Here is a 16,287-nt window from a genome sequence, read left to right as displayed (position 1 = left end):
CACCTGTGAAAGATTCAAAGGTTCAACCCCCCCCCCCCAGGTACAAATTTAAGGAACCTCATCCTCTTCCAGAATGTGTGATATCCCCACTTCCTCATAATTTACCTCCCAAACTGCGCCTCATTTTAACTAGACAGACAGACAGAAACTTTATTTCAGTCATTGACCAGTAAAAATACATTCAGTAAAACAAGGCAAAGTTAACCCCTAACATCAACGACTACTGTGGGTGAAGCTTACACATAATGTAGCAATTTTTTTTCTGTTTTTAGAGAGAGAGGTTTATCCTGTTTATCTAACACATAATGCAAATAAAAATTATCAGAGTGCCCTGGAAATTTAGATAAAAAAGGGGTAATCAGCTGGTGGTGAATGTCCCTGTAGAACTGACAGTACAAAAGAATATGGGTTGTGGTTTCTATGGCACCCATGTCACAGGCACAGTTTCATAAGGGTTTTTTTCTGTATTTCCCTTCCAACACAGCTGTGGGGAGAACATTAAATTGAGCTAAAGATAAAGCTGTCCTGAATTTGGGAACTGTGATGTGATGCAAATATGAAGCTAGAGCTAAAATTTGGTTATTTACAAATATGTTGTCAAAGAAAGCAGCCATTTCTGTTTGGCCTTCTATGTCTAAGATCCTTTGCCTTAATATTGATCTAGCTTGATCCAGCCCTAAAGTCAAGACAGCATCACTAGAAAAGCCATAGTGGCTCAATTTCATTTAGACAGCTGTTTCCTAAGACAATTTGAAGTTGTCTGCCAGTATTAGATGGGCCAGGCCACCAGGATTGTGGTGCAGTTTTAGCCAGTAGATAAAGATATTTATTCAGAGATTGGATTCAAGTTTAGTGACTCCTGTTTCCCATCAAAGTACAGCATTTGGAACACAGCGGGTAACCTGGAAGATGCTTCTCAAAAATTTTGTTTGAATTCTTTCTAAGGTAATCATGCTGTTATATGGTCCTAATTGAGCCCTGTATAGCAGTTGTGCTCAGGCTTCAGCTGCAAACAACTTAATTGCAATAGGAATAAACTGTGCTCCTCTGGCAAAATAATAAGTTTGAATAGCTGAAGCAGATCTCTGTGCGTTATGAGATACATAATCCAAGTGGGCATTTCTGCTTCCTGAAGCTTGAAAAACTGTCCCTAAATATTTAAAGATCTTAAGTTGCTCAATGGACTGCCCACCTAACTTCTAGCTTCTCTGTTTTGGGCATTTGGAGAAAGTGAGAATCTTGGTCTTCGAATAATTTATCATTAATTTGTCCTCAATACAATAATGAGTAAATGAGCTCAAGGCTCTTTTAAGGCCAGTGGAAGTCAATGACAGAATTACTGCATCATTGGCATACAGAAGTAAATTGATATGTCTGTAGGCTAAATTGGGAGGCCTCATTTTTACTAGTAATTAAGTCTGGCCAATTCGAACTGCCTGAAAATGCAATCTCTATCTTGTGTGAACCCTAACATCATAGAGCAGATTAGGAGAACTGTGTCTTCTTGCTGGAGATTTTAAGTTTCACTTTTAATTAGTTAAAAATACTGTATATGTGTTTTATGTTTATTTTCATTTCAAGGTGCCCATGACCATATTCAAAATTATGTGATAAAATCTGCTGTCTGAAATTGTTGCTGATATCTGGTTTAGCCTTTTCCCAAAGATAATTATAAGGCTGAGATATCACACTAGACATATTTGATTTGATTCTGGCTCAGTGCAAACACTGTTACTGTGGCTTAGTCAACAAAGCATGATTAAAATGAAGCATGGCTTAGTATGATGAGTGAACCCAGTCATTGTATATGACTAATCAAATGTAATCCAATAAGATTTATAGTTTATGCTAAGATTTAAATCCAGGATTTCACCAAATCCAACATACCGGCCAGAACTATAACATACTAAAAGTTTTTTGCAACATTCTTTAGATTATAGCAATGCATCACTGCAGCTTCTCAATTCAAAATAGCAGTGCTTCCAGAGGAAGAATAGTTCTGATCACATTATTTAATTAATCTAATTAAGCAATAAAATTGGAATGACCCATAGAATTGGAAAGTGGGAGAGGTTGCAGAATTGCAGTTGCAGAAAGGCAGTTGCAGAATTGCAAACATCTGTCCTATAGTGGTCATCATAAATTGGGCAAAGTAAGAATACCTCATTTTTAAATGAAATTAATTCATAAACAGAGCTCCCTGGACATCATAGCAGGTGACAGTACTTTGTTGAACTTGGCTGTCTCCAAAAAGCTAAGCAGGACTGTACTTGGATAGGAAGCACCAGGAAATCCTAAGGATTTGACTTGAAATTCGAAAAAAAAGTATCTTGGAATAAGGCAACAGCAAACCACTTCCATATCATTGGAAAATAATTCCATTATGAGCATTTTTATATACTCAAAAGTAGTTGAGCCTGATTCAAAGGAATTTCTACCTTGTAGAACGCTGATATTGAAGTTGGCTGCACAATTCTGAGAAGGCATTTTAGCAAACAGTGAGTATAGTAATTGCTGAAGAATTTTTTCCTCGGTGAAAAAAAGTACAGTATGTGACCAAAAAAGAAATCAGGCTGTGAAGAAAGAGCCTACCACATTTCCTGTACATGTAAATCTTATTTTACCAGTCTCGGACTAAATTCTAGGACTATGCAGACCTTCAAGGAGACATTTCACTTCAGTGAAGTTTTGAGCAAAGTGCTGCTTTAAAGTGACTTGTGAAACCTCCAGGGACCTTTGCTTCTAACCTGAGAAACCGAGTAATCACAGCTCCTTGCTTGGCCTCAGAAAAGTGGCTTCTGTGCATGTTCAGCACATGTGCAAAAGCCACTTCTGTGAAAGCAAAGCTGCCAACAGAGGCAGATTCACCTTGCCTCAGTGCAACAAAGAATTGCAAAATGCCTCTTGAGGCACTTTGTATTATGTGCTTGTGAGCTGAAGCACATTGTTGATACGGATTAACCACCGTCCACATAGTCCTATTTCTTTGAATTCCAGCTCAGTCATGTTTCTTTGGAAACTAGCATCCTTATGGAACCAAACTACTTTTAAATAATAGTTTCCATTGGCTAAATATTAATCCTGTCTAGGTCCTGCTTTATCGTCTTAGCATATTTGCCCTGCTTGCTGTTTTTCTCACTGTCCTCTGTGCATTAAGGGACACGCTTAGGATCTGGGGATCTTTTATATCCAGGTAGATTCTCAATGCAATTTATAATCCTGAAATTCAGGGATTGCCATTAGACAGGCAATAAGATGCAGAAATTGTTTTCCAAATCAGGAGCACACCCCCAGAATGAAAACCGATGCAATAAATTTTCTCCCCAGTGCTTTATCATCACTACCCTTTGGTTAATATTGCAAAGAATGAGTGAAAAAAGAAACAGGAAATTGGGTGACAGAACTGAAATTGTCAGTATACTGTGCATATATTTCAATGAATGACAATATTTCTCCTCGCTAATTTGGAATTAAAGAGGTGTGGGTTGCAGGGCAGAGTCCTAACCAGAGCAATAATGAAACAATAATGGGAATATCCACTGGCCTCAGATCCACTGTCTGATTTTATTGTAATATTAATGAGTTTTAAAGGTTTTGAAGATGTGGGGATTTTAGATGGCTTTATTACAAAATGACTTTATTGGAACCCCTATTTTGGGATTGTTGTCAATTAAGTGTGAACTATGAGATGATGATGACAACAACAACATTGGAAAGGTGGAATCTAAATAAACAAGCTGTCAATTTAGGTTTTAAAGATTAATCCATCCCAAAATCCTATAGGAGCTGAAATCTCTGAGTTTGTTATAGTTAGTAACAAGGTTGAGAAGGGAAAGCCTCTATCACTACAATTGCATTTTGCAACCATTTTTAGAAATTTGTTAGGAAAAGCAAAACAAAACCAGTTTGTCCATCTGTGTTTTAGAGAGCTTTATAAGCTGTCTTTCAACTTGTTCCTGGAGTGCCTTTTTAAAATGTTCCTTCATGGATTAGTAATTCTCTTCATTTCACCTACCCATGGCAGGTGCATCTTTTCACAGTGCAGTATCCAAAAAGAGACTAGAGAATGGCAATCTGTAGAAACCAACTTCTGATGTAAGTAACAATTGAGAAGACCTGAGACTTATATTCCATGTGTGACTGAGTTCATTCTTGAAAAAAGAGGAATCATAACTCAAAATCCATCCACTCTTCAGTGGATAGTTAATATTGCTTTCCATTGTCAGTCAAATCCCTTGGGACAGCTTTCCAGGAGAACCTCCTGTGAGGACCTCCACTTTCTTAGGAGCAATGCCTCCCAGATGATGCAAGCATTGCCATCCTTGCTTTGGCTAAAGTTTTAAACAAGGGTTCTGCAATGGTTTTGAACCCCCAGGAGCCAGAATTAGGCATGACACTCCAGCAGCTGAACTACGAAGACTGAAAGAGCAGGAGAAAGAAGTCAGGGAGGGGGGAAAGGGAACACTAAACTGGATTAAATGTAATTATATATAATTAATGTTTCATTACATGAAATACAGTTAATTCTATCACTGTGTATGTAGTTATAATTTTAGTTTCCTCCTGAAAGATGACAATCAGAGGAAGATGCATCCTAGCATATCATGTCATGACAGGTATGGAAAAAATAGAATATCATGTCATGATATGCTTGGGGAAAAAAAAGAATATTATTTTTTTAATTTTTTTATTAATTAGTAATTGTTCAAGATATAATTAAGACACATAACGTAGAATATAAGACTGACAGAATACGAATCTAAGAAAGAAACAGGAAAAGCTAAACTGGTGCAGGAGTAAGCAAAAGAGCATATCAGACCAGAATATTATGTCATGACATGCATGAAAAAAGTAGACTATTATGTCATGACATGCTTGGAAATAATATAATTTGAAAATTTATATGAACCATTTCTGAATGTATACCATTTAAGATCCAATGAGCAAATCAGCAGGAATGTAGCAATGCAATTAATACCTCCATCCCACACAAAACAGAGCAGGAGACTGATCAGTGACTATGGCCAGTGGAGTGTAGCAATGAACGTGTTAGACTAATTCCAAATTCTTATCCGGCCTCAGTCATGGAACCTTCCAATTCCTTCTCAGCCCAACCTACCTAACAGGTTGGTTCTTATGGGGAAAAAAATGGAGGGAGGAGCACTCTGTACTCCATCCTGATTTTCTGTAGGAAAAGTGGGGTATAAACCCAACATAACCATAAAATTACTCTTCCTTACATCTCCTTTTCCCCTAAAATTGGAACTACTACTTTTGAAATGTAGTTAGTTGCAAATTCTGGGAAGGGGAAACAACCATGAGCACACCAACACACATTTTTAACATAAAAGAAAGAATCAAGGGTAGAAGTTAAAAAAAAAAATCCTTTATATCAAGGACCAACAGCAATTCCTTACTCTTTGGAGCTGTGCTGTGAGATTCATTGTCTTCTATCAGCACAGCCATATAGGCATAAAAACAGGAAAAATAAATAAACTCTGATGGAGCTAATTCATGCCTGACAAGATGTACCCTGGACTGGTTTGCAAGTACAGGAAGGCGGTGAGAAAATTAGTCTTAACAACACCTGAAACCTATTACAGATTTTCCCCTCCAGCATTCTTGGCTGATACCGAGTACAGAATGAATACCTGTTCAAAGGAGAAGCTGTAAAGCAGCTAAGTCTTCTGGGGTTCATATTTCACAGCTATGCAAGTTAAAGGGTAGGAAATCAGGCTGTGTTCCACAGGTTGTGTTTCTTATGCTGTCATCAGGAGGTGCTGAGAGCTTTTGCAATATTTTGCAAAAATAACAAATGCCGATTAAATGGGTACAGAGATGGATTGTACTTATTCCCAAACAGAGATCATTCAGAGTGACAAACATCAGTTCTTTCTGTTCTGTCCAGGATAAAATGAGTACAGTCACATAATGTGACTTTTATGTTTTTAAAAGATCATATTGAAGTCAGTGCATGTTCTCTCAGCTGTCACTGTTCTTCGTTTGAGCCCAGACTTCAGCAATTTACTTTGCAAATAATGTTAAAATATGATCTAATGCAATAATTCATTCCCCCTCTGTCCATATGACCATGGCAGTGGGGAATAGTTTGCAACATAGCCATTGAAATGATGCATTTTATTGCCAAATACAACAGCTATAGTTTAGAAATGTAGGTATATACACTTAAAAAAGGGTTTCCATATCATTTGATTCTCTGCCTTTTGAAAGAATGCTGATGGCTTGTAATATGACATTTAATAAGCATGGTAAAATATCTCGGAAGAGTTATGTGCAAATAAAAGTAAAAATAATGTCTAGGTGGACATGTTATAAGCTCTTTTTTTGTTTCAACAGTGAAGAAGTGAACTGTCCTTGACTACTTCCCAGATACTTAATTGATATTAAATATCTGGGAAGATATTAAACCTCCCAAACTATCCTATAGCCTTGGAATTGGTGATTACCTATTCCATTACTCCCTAGCCTTAACTCTACTGTGAGGCCTGTCCTAAAGATGACCATGTGGATTTAGGTTTCTACAGAAAACAGTGCTATGTGGGAATGACCTTGGGAGACAGGAGGCAGAGCCGCAGCCTAGACAATGGTCTAATAAAGGAAATTTGAGTCTGAAGGAGGAGGGGTGGTGAAAGTGTCCCAGAAGGGACCTTCCCTAGTTTTGGGGAAAGTCAAAGTGAGGGACAGGAGGGGTACTTTCAGACTTGTAAGATTCTGTTAATGCAACCTTACAATAAAGATAGAGCTAGTACTTCTGGGTGTGCTTCTTGTCTGGACTACCTCGCAAGGCTAACACTTTGAGAAGCTAGGAAGCACCAGAATAATTCCTATTCTCCTGGTAAAATGGAATGGTAGTCTCTGAATTATATTTGGACTATTTTGTTGCTATTGTCTTTGTGCCTATTTAGAATGAATTTGATTCCGATCAGCCCAGGGGTGGAAAAATTTCAAGTAGGCTAGAAAAACTCAAAAGGAAGTCCTGAAACATTGGTTTTGAAATGACTTCAAAAGTCTATGAGACTGAATGGCTAGACAATAGGAAATATTTGTTTGGCACTTGCCTGTCAGAGATGTAGAGAATTTTGAAAGCACCAAAGAAACTGACATTTGGGACAAGGCCACATTGAAAGGTCAGCTTTTTAAGAAGCACAGATTTCCTGAGTCACATTGAGATCTGGCATTTATTTTGTGGTGGGTGCATATTTTGGGAAGTCTACAACATCATTCATCATTGTCAGAAGGAGAGGATGTGATGGGGAAATTCAAATAGGAAAGACAAAAATGTAAAAACCCAACCATCTCCAGTGGCTTATTTATGCAATAAAAATACTGGTTTTTACTCCAGTGTTATTATCTGAAGGCTGTGTTCTTTTAAACTTGTATTTATAGAATATTTTTAGAGCATCAGTATATACGTGACAAAACACACTGTGCATTACAGAGAATTCTGGCACTTATACTGGAGAGGCCACTCATGTCATTTAGCTCATGGGTCAAGTATGTGACTTGCAAGGGAGGCTTATTGGTGATTGTTTTGTTGGTTGAACATCAACAATCAGGTGCTATGCAGGTGCTTAGCATTGTCTGAGAGTTTAGTCTGAAGGCCATCTGACTTGCTGAATTGATTCAGTGCAGCAAATTGAATCAGCAGCTCTCAAATCAATCTGAATATTTGATGGACCTTGATGAACCACACACATATTTTTCATCAGATCAAACTGACTCTTTAAACCAAAGAGTCAGTTTAAACCTTTAAACCAAATTAGAATCCAGTTGCAGATTCAAATCCAGTTGCAGATTCACATAAAACCTTGGGTAATTTGCCCTTCCCTAGTGGTTAGAGACATACACACACACACACACACACACACCTTAGGTGTGCAGCAGGGAATTGTCAAAATGAATCAGGATGCTGGTTCTAATTAAAAAGATCATGCCACTTATACACTGTGCCTGAATACAAAGAAAATCATCAGGAATTTTATCCATGATTGAAGGTCCTCTCATTAAGGCTCTTCTGAAAAGTTTCCAGTGAATTATATAGGTTCTTGTAACATAATTAAAAATCAGTGAAGATGAAAACATTTGCAGTTTGGATAGCTAAAGCACCTAATTGCTGACCTCTAATTTATTACATTCAGAAGTTTTTGCAGGGGTATGTCCAAAAAGGATAGTGGCCAGGAGGTTTTTATGTGACACACATGAAAAAAATTGCAAAATTTTGATCACACCATCATGGCTGCCATCTTTATTTATTTATTTATTTATTTATTTTAACCATACCCCTTATTAGGCTAATATATTTCTATGAAACTATCAACCCCCCTCGGACAGGATGTGTTAACGTTTGTTGAACTTGCAACCTGAGGCTGAATGCTTATCTTGATTCCTCCATATTGTGGTAAAAATATAATAATAAAACAGTTTACTGTTTGGTGTCATTTCTTAGCTTCATCTGCCAAGGGCTAGTTCCTTTTGCATAGCGGTAGGCCCACTGCTGCATTTACACAAGTTGGGTCAAAACCGCATCTCTTTCTAGATATGTCTAATTCTTCCTTTCAGTTCAATTATACCTCTACGTTAAGAATGTGCAAATTGTGGCCTGACAGCATTTTATGGGCCCAGTAGACATTTTTCAGTGGCAAAAATGCCAGTTTTCACAGCATTATCCCACCCCTTTATTTTCTTAATAGGAGATCTTTAAAAAATGATCCCAATTACTGCAAAAAATCTTACCATCCCAGCTGTAAATAAATCTCTTCAGCAGGTAAACAAATTCTAAGCTGTGTTTGTATGAGTCTGTATTTTTATCCTAGAGTTTTGCTGTTCAGATAGAACCAAGAGAAAAATTATGTTCTCCTGACCAGGTAAAGGTAGAAAATAAAATTATTGGCATTTATACCTAGCCCTTCTAAAGTGAACATTGGAGTGAAAAATCAGAGCAATCTTTGGGGAGCTTATTTTGAAAAAGAGTCAGAGAAAAAAAAATAGTGATAGTTTTCCTACCAAGAGATGGATCCTGTCATTTTAAAGTGCAGACATTTTGAGAATATATCATCATGAACTTTGTGATGATGAACTGTAGGGTGAAAAACGGCAAACAAACCAAGAAAGGCTGCCATGCTTAGACCCTTAAGGAGGACATTGACTAGAGCAGTAGCAGTGTCAAGGGGGGGGGGGTATGGCTGAAAAATGTTGAGATGTTGCAAATGTTCAACCAGGGTGATTCTCCCTTAAACCACCAAATTTTGGTAAGTGATCTTCAGATTTTTGGTACAGCCCTATTTTCCCAATTTGGAGACATGAGTGTCTTATGCTATCTACTGTATTCTTGAGCTAACATTTCATGTCCTTCTGCATGATGTTATGCATGTTCCTGACACAAAGGAATGAGCATCGTAATCCTTGGTGACTTCCCAGACTAACTCTTGCCCTTATTCCTTGAAGTCTTTCATTCAACCCTACCAGGATTCTAACAGACACAATGCATGATGATATATGTATGCCCAGTTCCTTGACTTACCAACAGTAAGGGAACAATCAGTCAAGAAATACGCTGCACACTAACACTTGGTAGAGCGGCCATGAATACAACCAATGGATCATCAGACAAATCAACCCAGGGTCTCACTCAAGGCATAAATGACCAGGCTCAAGTTATACTACTTCAGACACATTATGTGAAGACCTAGCCCTCTGAAGAAGGCTCTAATGCTGGAAAAGGTGGAAGGAAAAAGAATAAGAGGATGATTAGCAGCAAGGTGGCAATGGCAATGAGTGAACTATTGGAAGACCTGAAAGACCACGTTAGGGACAGAGTGTCATGGAGAAAATATATGTGGTCACTAGCAGTCAGCAATAACTTGATAGTACATAATCAGTTCCTTAATTTCCAAAAGAAAGATCTGAGCATTAGAAAGAACTTAACAGTTTGACAGTGAAACTGATTACCCAGAGAGGTGGTAGCTCCCTTTCACAGTAGAGATATTCAGGTAGATCTCTCAGGGATGCTGAGCAGAAGGTTGGACTCATGCTTTTTTCCTCTTCTGTGACCTTATGTCATGCGCTGTCTCCCTCTGAATAACACTCAGACACTGGTTTGCGAATCAGGCTCAGGTTTATTGCAGGGCAGGTACAGCGTCGGTAGAAAAAAGCTGAGAGTGACAGGAGCGCGCCGGTGCGGGGTTTAAATACCCCGCGCCGGTCAGCGCCCCCTCGCTCACGGTCACGTCACTCCCCTTTGTCCAATACGTTGCCCTGCCGGTGGGTGAGGGTTTCCGGGATCGCCCATCATCAGGTTTCCCATTCCTCTGCTGATTGCTTTCAGCTGGGCGATCCCCGTTGTATTGCCGCTGATGGCTTGGGTGGCTCCGTGATCCGTTTAGCTATTGTTTGTTAGCCGTTAGTCGTTGTGGGTTGATGGCTACTTATCTTGTACCCCTTCACCTATTTCCTTGTCATTGTCATGTGTGCCATTGCGCTGATGACTTTAGCTCAACGGCACTCATGACATACTGCCCCCTTTTCGAATAGTGTTCTCCCCCGGTTTTCTGGGTTTTCCCCGTGGAGCTGTCAAAACGCCACATTTTTTTTTTTTTTCAAAGTTCCCGCCGGAGTAGTTGTCGCCCCTCCCTTTGCTCCTCCCTCTACCACGTGCCTTCCCAGGGTGTGTCCATGGTGCGCATGCTCGGGTCCTGACCTGGCGTGCGCATGCTCCAGCCACACCCTGTTTGTTTGGCTCAGTTCGGCGAGGCGAGAGGCGTGGCTGGTCGGGTGCTTCTCAGCTCCAGGTAGGGCCCTTCTTTTTCTTATTCAAAGTGCGTCGCCTTTGTTGTGTCTCCTGGGCGTTGCCCCCAGGTTGCCCTGTTGACTTGCTTGCCACTCCCCCGCGGCCGGGGGGCGGGGGGAGGGTGCTGGCGAACGTTTGTCACCACCCCGTGGGCCCGGGGCGGGGGGAGTGAGTCCCGGGGGGGGGAAGGTCCACCCAAGTCGCGGGCTTGGGGGGGCCCTTTCCCTTGGGGCACGGGAGGCGGGGGGGGCCTGCGGGGGGGGGTTTGGTTTTGCTGACCTTGGTTGCGGTTTGTCGGGGTATGCCCGGTGAAATGCTCTGGTCAGGTCAGGCGCGTTAACGTTGTGCGCCGCCACCCATTCCGGGTGGGGGAAGTGTTTCCACCTGACCAGATAGTGTAGAGTTCCTCGTTGCTTGCGGGAGTCGAGAATGTCCCTTATCTCGAAGTGGTGTTGCCCGTCGATCATTACCGGTGCGGGCTGTGGCGTGCTTGGGTGCCATCGGGAGGTGGTTGCCGGTTTCAGGAGGCTGGTGTGGAACACCGGGTGGAGTCTCCGGAGGTTGTGTGGCAGGTCCAAGCGTATTGCTACCGGGTTCACTATTTGCGTGACTCGGAACGGCCCGATGTACTTAGGCCCCAGTTTTTTCGAGGGTTGGGTTGACTTTAGGAACTTGGTGGATAGATAGGCCATATCCCCCGCCTGGAACGTCGGTTGTTGGCGCCAGTGCTTGTCGGCCTGCTCTTTGTAGGCAGCCTGTGCATCCTTCAGCGCCGCCGTGATTACTGGCCATGCTTCCGCGATCTTCCGTCCCCAGTCGCTAGCGTCCACCTGGGGTTCCGGGGGTTGAGGTAGCTCCGGTATGGGGACGAAGTCGCGCCCCGAGACTACTTCGAACGGAGTTTTCCCCGTGCTCGTGTGGACGGCGTTGTTGTATGCGACTTCGGCGAACGGGAGCAGTTCAGCCCAGTCGTCTTGGTGGTAGTTAGTATAGGATCGTATAAATTGCTCTAAGGTGGCATTAAGAACCTCAGTGGCTCCGTCCGTCTGAGGGTGCCAAGCCGTAGATAGGGCCTGTTGGGTCCCCGTCAGCTTCAGGAAGGCCCGCCAGAATTTGGAGGTGAACTGTGTGCCCCTGTCGGTCACCACACGTGCGGGACATCCGTGTAGCCTGTACACGTGGATGAGGAAGAGTTTGGCTAGCTGTTGTGAGGATGGGACCGACGTGCAGGGGATGAAGTGGGCCTGCTTTGAGAAGTAGTCCTTCACCACCCAAATGGCCGTTTTCTTCTGGCTGGGTGGGAGGTCCACTATAAAATCCATAGAGATTTCCTCCCATGGGCGGGAGGGTTCTGCCACCCGTTGCAATAGCCCCGCGGGTTTGCCTGGTGCCCATTTGGCCCTAGCGCACGTTGGGCAGGACGCCACGTAGGTTTTTACGTCTCGCCTGAGCGCGGGCCACCAGAATTGACGCCGTGTTAGGTGTAGGGTCTTGAGGAACCCAAAGTGTCCCGCTTGCTTGGCGTCGTGTGACCTATGCAAGATCGCCTGGCGTTGCGAGTCCGGGACGTAGATTCTGCCTTCCCCCCATGCCAGGTCTTGTGCCATCGTTACCTTGTCGGGGTTTGCCAGGAACCAGGGGTCGGTTTTGAGGGCGGCGGCGAGGTCCGTGCGCATTCCCCCTGGTAGTTGCGGTTGGCTTCTTTCCGTCGCCGGCTGTCCCGCCGTCGGCTGCGCCGTAGAGTCGAGCTGCCTCCGTGCGCCGCTTCGGGTGGTCACGGCCATCCCCAGTTGCGAGGCGGATAGGACCGTCCCAATGGTGTCTGGGGCGGGCTCTTCGTCTTGGGGCAGTCGGGAGAGGGCGTCGGCCAGGAAGTTCTTCTTGCCCGGCATGAACTTCAGCTGGAAATCAAAGCGGCTGAAGAATTGGGCCCATCGGACCTGTTTTGGGCTAAGGCGTCTAGGCGTTCGTAGGGCCTCGAGGTTCCGGTGGTCCGTCCAGACCTCGAATGGTTGGGTGGCTCCCTCGAGTAGGTGTCGCCATGTCTCTAGTGCCGATTTCACCGCGAAGGCTTCTTTCTCCCAGACGTGCCATCGCCTCTCTGTCTCGGAGAACTTCCTTGACAGGTAGGCGCATGGTTTCAGGAGTCCCGTGGGGTCTTTCTGTAGCAGGATGGCTCCCAGGGAGAAGTCTGAGGCGTCGGCTTGGACCACGAACGGCCGTTCTGGGTCCGGGTGCGCGAGGATTGGCTCCGTCGTGAACAGCGCTTTCAGCTTGTCGAATGCGGTCTGGCACGCGGGAGTCCAATTCAGCACTGTGCCTGGGTTCTTGGCGCGTCGGGTGTCCCCCACCCCTTTGGTTTTGAGGAGGTCCGTTAAGGGGAGGGCTATCTCAGCGAACCCCCGGGCGAATGACCTGTAGAAATTCGCGAATCCGAGGAAGCTCTGTAGTTGCCGTCTGTTGCGGGGCCGCTCCCAGTTTAGCACCGCTTCGACTTTTGCGGGGTCCATTTCGATGCCGTCCCCGGAGATTCGATACCCCAGATAGTCTAGGCGCTCTTTGTGAAACTCGCACTTTGTAGGCTTTGCATAGAGCTGCGCCCTTCTGAGCTTGTCGAGGACTTGCCTGACTAGGGTTACATGTTCCTCGTGCGTTTTTGTGTAAATAAGGACGTCGTCGATGTAGACCAGGACCCCTTTAAACAGATGTTCATGCAGTACCTCATTGATGAGCTGCATGAACACCCCAGGGGCCCCCGCGAGTCCGAAGGGCAGTACCTTGTACTGGAAAGCGCCTAGGGGGCAGTTAAACGCCGTCTTCCATTCGTCCCCCTCCCTGATTCGGATGCGATAGTACTCCTCGCGAAGGTCCAATTTGGAAAAGACTTTGCCCGTGGACAGGTGGGCGAGCATGTCCTTCACCAGGGGTAAGGGGTATTTGTTGGACAGGGAAGCCGCGTTTAGGCCCCGGTAGTCGGTGCAGAGCCGTAGGGTCCCGTCTTTCTTCTCCCGGAATAAGACGGGGGCTCCGACCGGTGAGCATGCTGGCTCTATGAATCCCCTGTCTAGATTTTTATCGATGAACTCCCGGAGGGTTGCCATCTCCTTCGGGGTCATCGAATAGATTTTTGGTCTAGGTAAGGGGACGTCGGGCAGTAGGTCGATCCGGCAATCCGTCTTGCGGTGGGGGGGTAGTTGGTCAGCCTCTGCCTCTCCGAAGACCTCGGAGAAGTCGGCGTATTGTTCTGGTAGGTCTGCTGTGGTGGCGGCGTTGTCTTGTGTGGTCGCCTCCGCTCGTCCTACCGTGGGGTGGCTTCTGCCCGCTGGAACTGGTGCTCGATACTCGCCGTCGCCGAATGTGAAGGTGTGGGTCTCCCAGTTGATCCGCGGGTTGTTTGTCGCGAGCCATGGCATCCCCAGGACTGCAATGGGCCGTCCGATGTGCGTGACTACGAACGATGTGCGCTCGGTGTGAGTGCCCATTTGCAGGGTGACCGGCTCGGTTTGTAGCGTGGCTGGTTTCCCTCCCGCTGTAGAGCCGTCCAGCTGGTGGAATGCCAGCAGCGTGGGGAGGGGGAAGCAGCGGAGTTCGAGTTTGGCGACTAGGTTGGGGTGGATGAGGTTTTTTGAGCACCCCGAGTCCACTAGTGCCGCGGCCGTGGTGGCTCCGTTGCTGGCAGAGAGTTGAATTGCTGCCAATATTACGGGGCTTTCGTCGTTTCGTTGAGGTGGTCCGCGTTGCTGTCCCACCGCCTGCCTCGCCACGCGTCTCAGGGCAAGCGGGGAGCATTTCCCGCCGGCTGGTCGGGGTCTGTATTGTCCTCTTCCCCCCAGTAAGCGTCCCAGCCCTCTTCCGGTGTCGCTGTGGCCACGGTCATTCGGCGGTGAGGAGGCGGCCCCGGGTTGGGTGGTTTGGGGCTAATTTTCGGAGTGGGTTTGGGCGCGCTGGTCGGCGGTCGGTTGGCGAAGCAATCCGCCGTCTTGTGCCCTAATTTGCCACACCTCCCGCAGGGCTCCCGGTTGAACTTCTTTTTTGGGTATATGGGGCCGGCCATCCCCCCGTGTGGTGCGGGTACCTTTTTCCCGGCATAGTTTGTGTCTTCCGTGGTTGTCATGAGGAAGGTGCGGTGCGCGTGTTCGGCTTTCCCCGCGAGGTGGATCCACCCGTGTAACGTTTCTGGGTCGTCGCGGTAGAGGGCCCATTGGAGAACGTCGCGGTTGAGCCCCCTTTTGAACATTTCCAGCAGGGTGGTCTCGGACCAGTCGCTGACCTTCCCCGCGAGGGCTTTGAACTCCAGGGCGTAGTCAGGGACCGTGCGTGTGCCCTATTTAAGTCTTTGGAGTGCGCTTTTTGCCCGTACTTTGGCTAGGGGGTCTTCGAAGTAGTTTTTCATCTCTTTGATGAAAGCGGGGAAGGTGGCGAGGGCGGGGGAGCTGGACTCGTACAGTTGGACGTACCAGTCCGCCGCCCTGTCTTGGAGTTTGATCGCCATGGCGGCGATCTTGTCGGCCTCGGAGTCATAGGAGTGTCCGTGCCTCCCCATGAACTCCCTAGCGTTGGTCACGAAAAACGAGAGTTTTGTGGGGGTCCCATCGAAGAAGATGGGGAAGTCCTTTGGGGCCCGGGCGTTTTGTGCGGCCCCGCCTCTCGCTTCCCGGGGTGTGGTGTCAGCCGCCTGTGCCGTCTGCTGGTCCTCCGCTGGCCCGTGTGGGTTCGGTGCTTCGCTCGGGGTGTGGGCTTGTGCGGGGACATCGTTGGGTGGCGCGGGGGGCATAAGCGCCTGGAGCATGGTCCGGAGTTCCGTCAGTTGAGCCCGCATGGCCGCGAGTTCAGCTCGTGCCTCCTCGTCCACAGCCCGCGCCGCCGCTGGGGCCGGTTCCGTTGGCGCGTCCTCGGGGGTGGGTTGCCGGCGGGGTTCATCGTCCCTCTGCCGCGGGTCCGCTTCCTCCGCCGTCTGATGGGTGTCTCCGTCGTCCTCCTCCGTGTTGAGCGCCGTGGGGCTGTCGCTCCACGCCCGTTGCTGGGGTGCGATGTGGGGCGCGGGGTCCTCCGCTGGTTTCGGAAGCCGTGCTGCTCCCTCCCGCGGTCGGGTTGCCTCCGTCGCCATCTCCCCTTGGGGTTGGAGCTGAGGCTCGGGTCGGGTGGGGTGGGCGTCCATGGCTCCGGGAGTCCGCGGTGCCTCTGGCCTTGGTCGGTCCTCCTCTGTCTCTTGCCGCGCGGCTCGCCCTCCTTGCCCGCGCCGTTCCGGCCTCATCTTGCTGGTCTTCTCGCCGTCTACTCCTCCCGCGGCTCGTTGTCGTCCGGTGGGGCTCGGCGAGGCTGAGTTTATGACTCTCAGCTTTATGTCATGCGCTGTCTCCCTCTGAATAACACTCAGACACTGGTTTGCGAATCAGGCTCAGGTTTATTGCAGGGCAGGTACAGCGTCGGTAGAAAAAAGCTGAGAGTGACAGGAGCGCGCCGGTGCGGGGTTTAAATAC

At 46.5% G+C, this 16,287-nt stretch overlaps 1 protein-coding gene across 2 annotated transcripts in view; it reads left to right on the top strand.

Annotated features, from left to right (window-relative positions):
• NAALADL2 (N-acetylated alpha-linked acidic dipeptidase like 2) overlaps window positions 1-16,287 on the top strand; it is a 443,576-nt gene that overhangs the window by 63,681 nt on the left and 363,608 nt on the right. The window lies entirely within an intron of this gene.

This window comes from Candoia aspera, chromosome 6, assembly GCF_035149785.1.
Source record: "Candoia aspera isolate rCanAsp1 chromosome 6, rCanAsp1.hap2, whole genome shotgun sequence".
In the NCBI taxonomy this organism is placed as follows: Eukaryota; Metazoa; Chordata; class Lepidosauria; order Squamata; family Boidae; genus Candoia; species Candoia aspera.
Note: the sequence above shows the minus strand (reverse complement) of the source record. Positions and strands in the feature narration are given on the sequence as shown.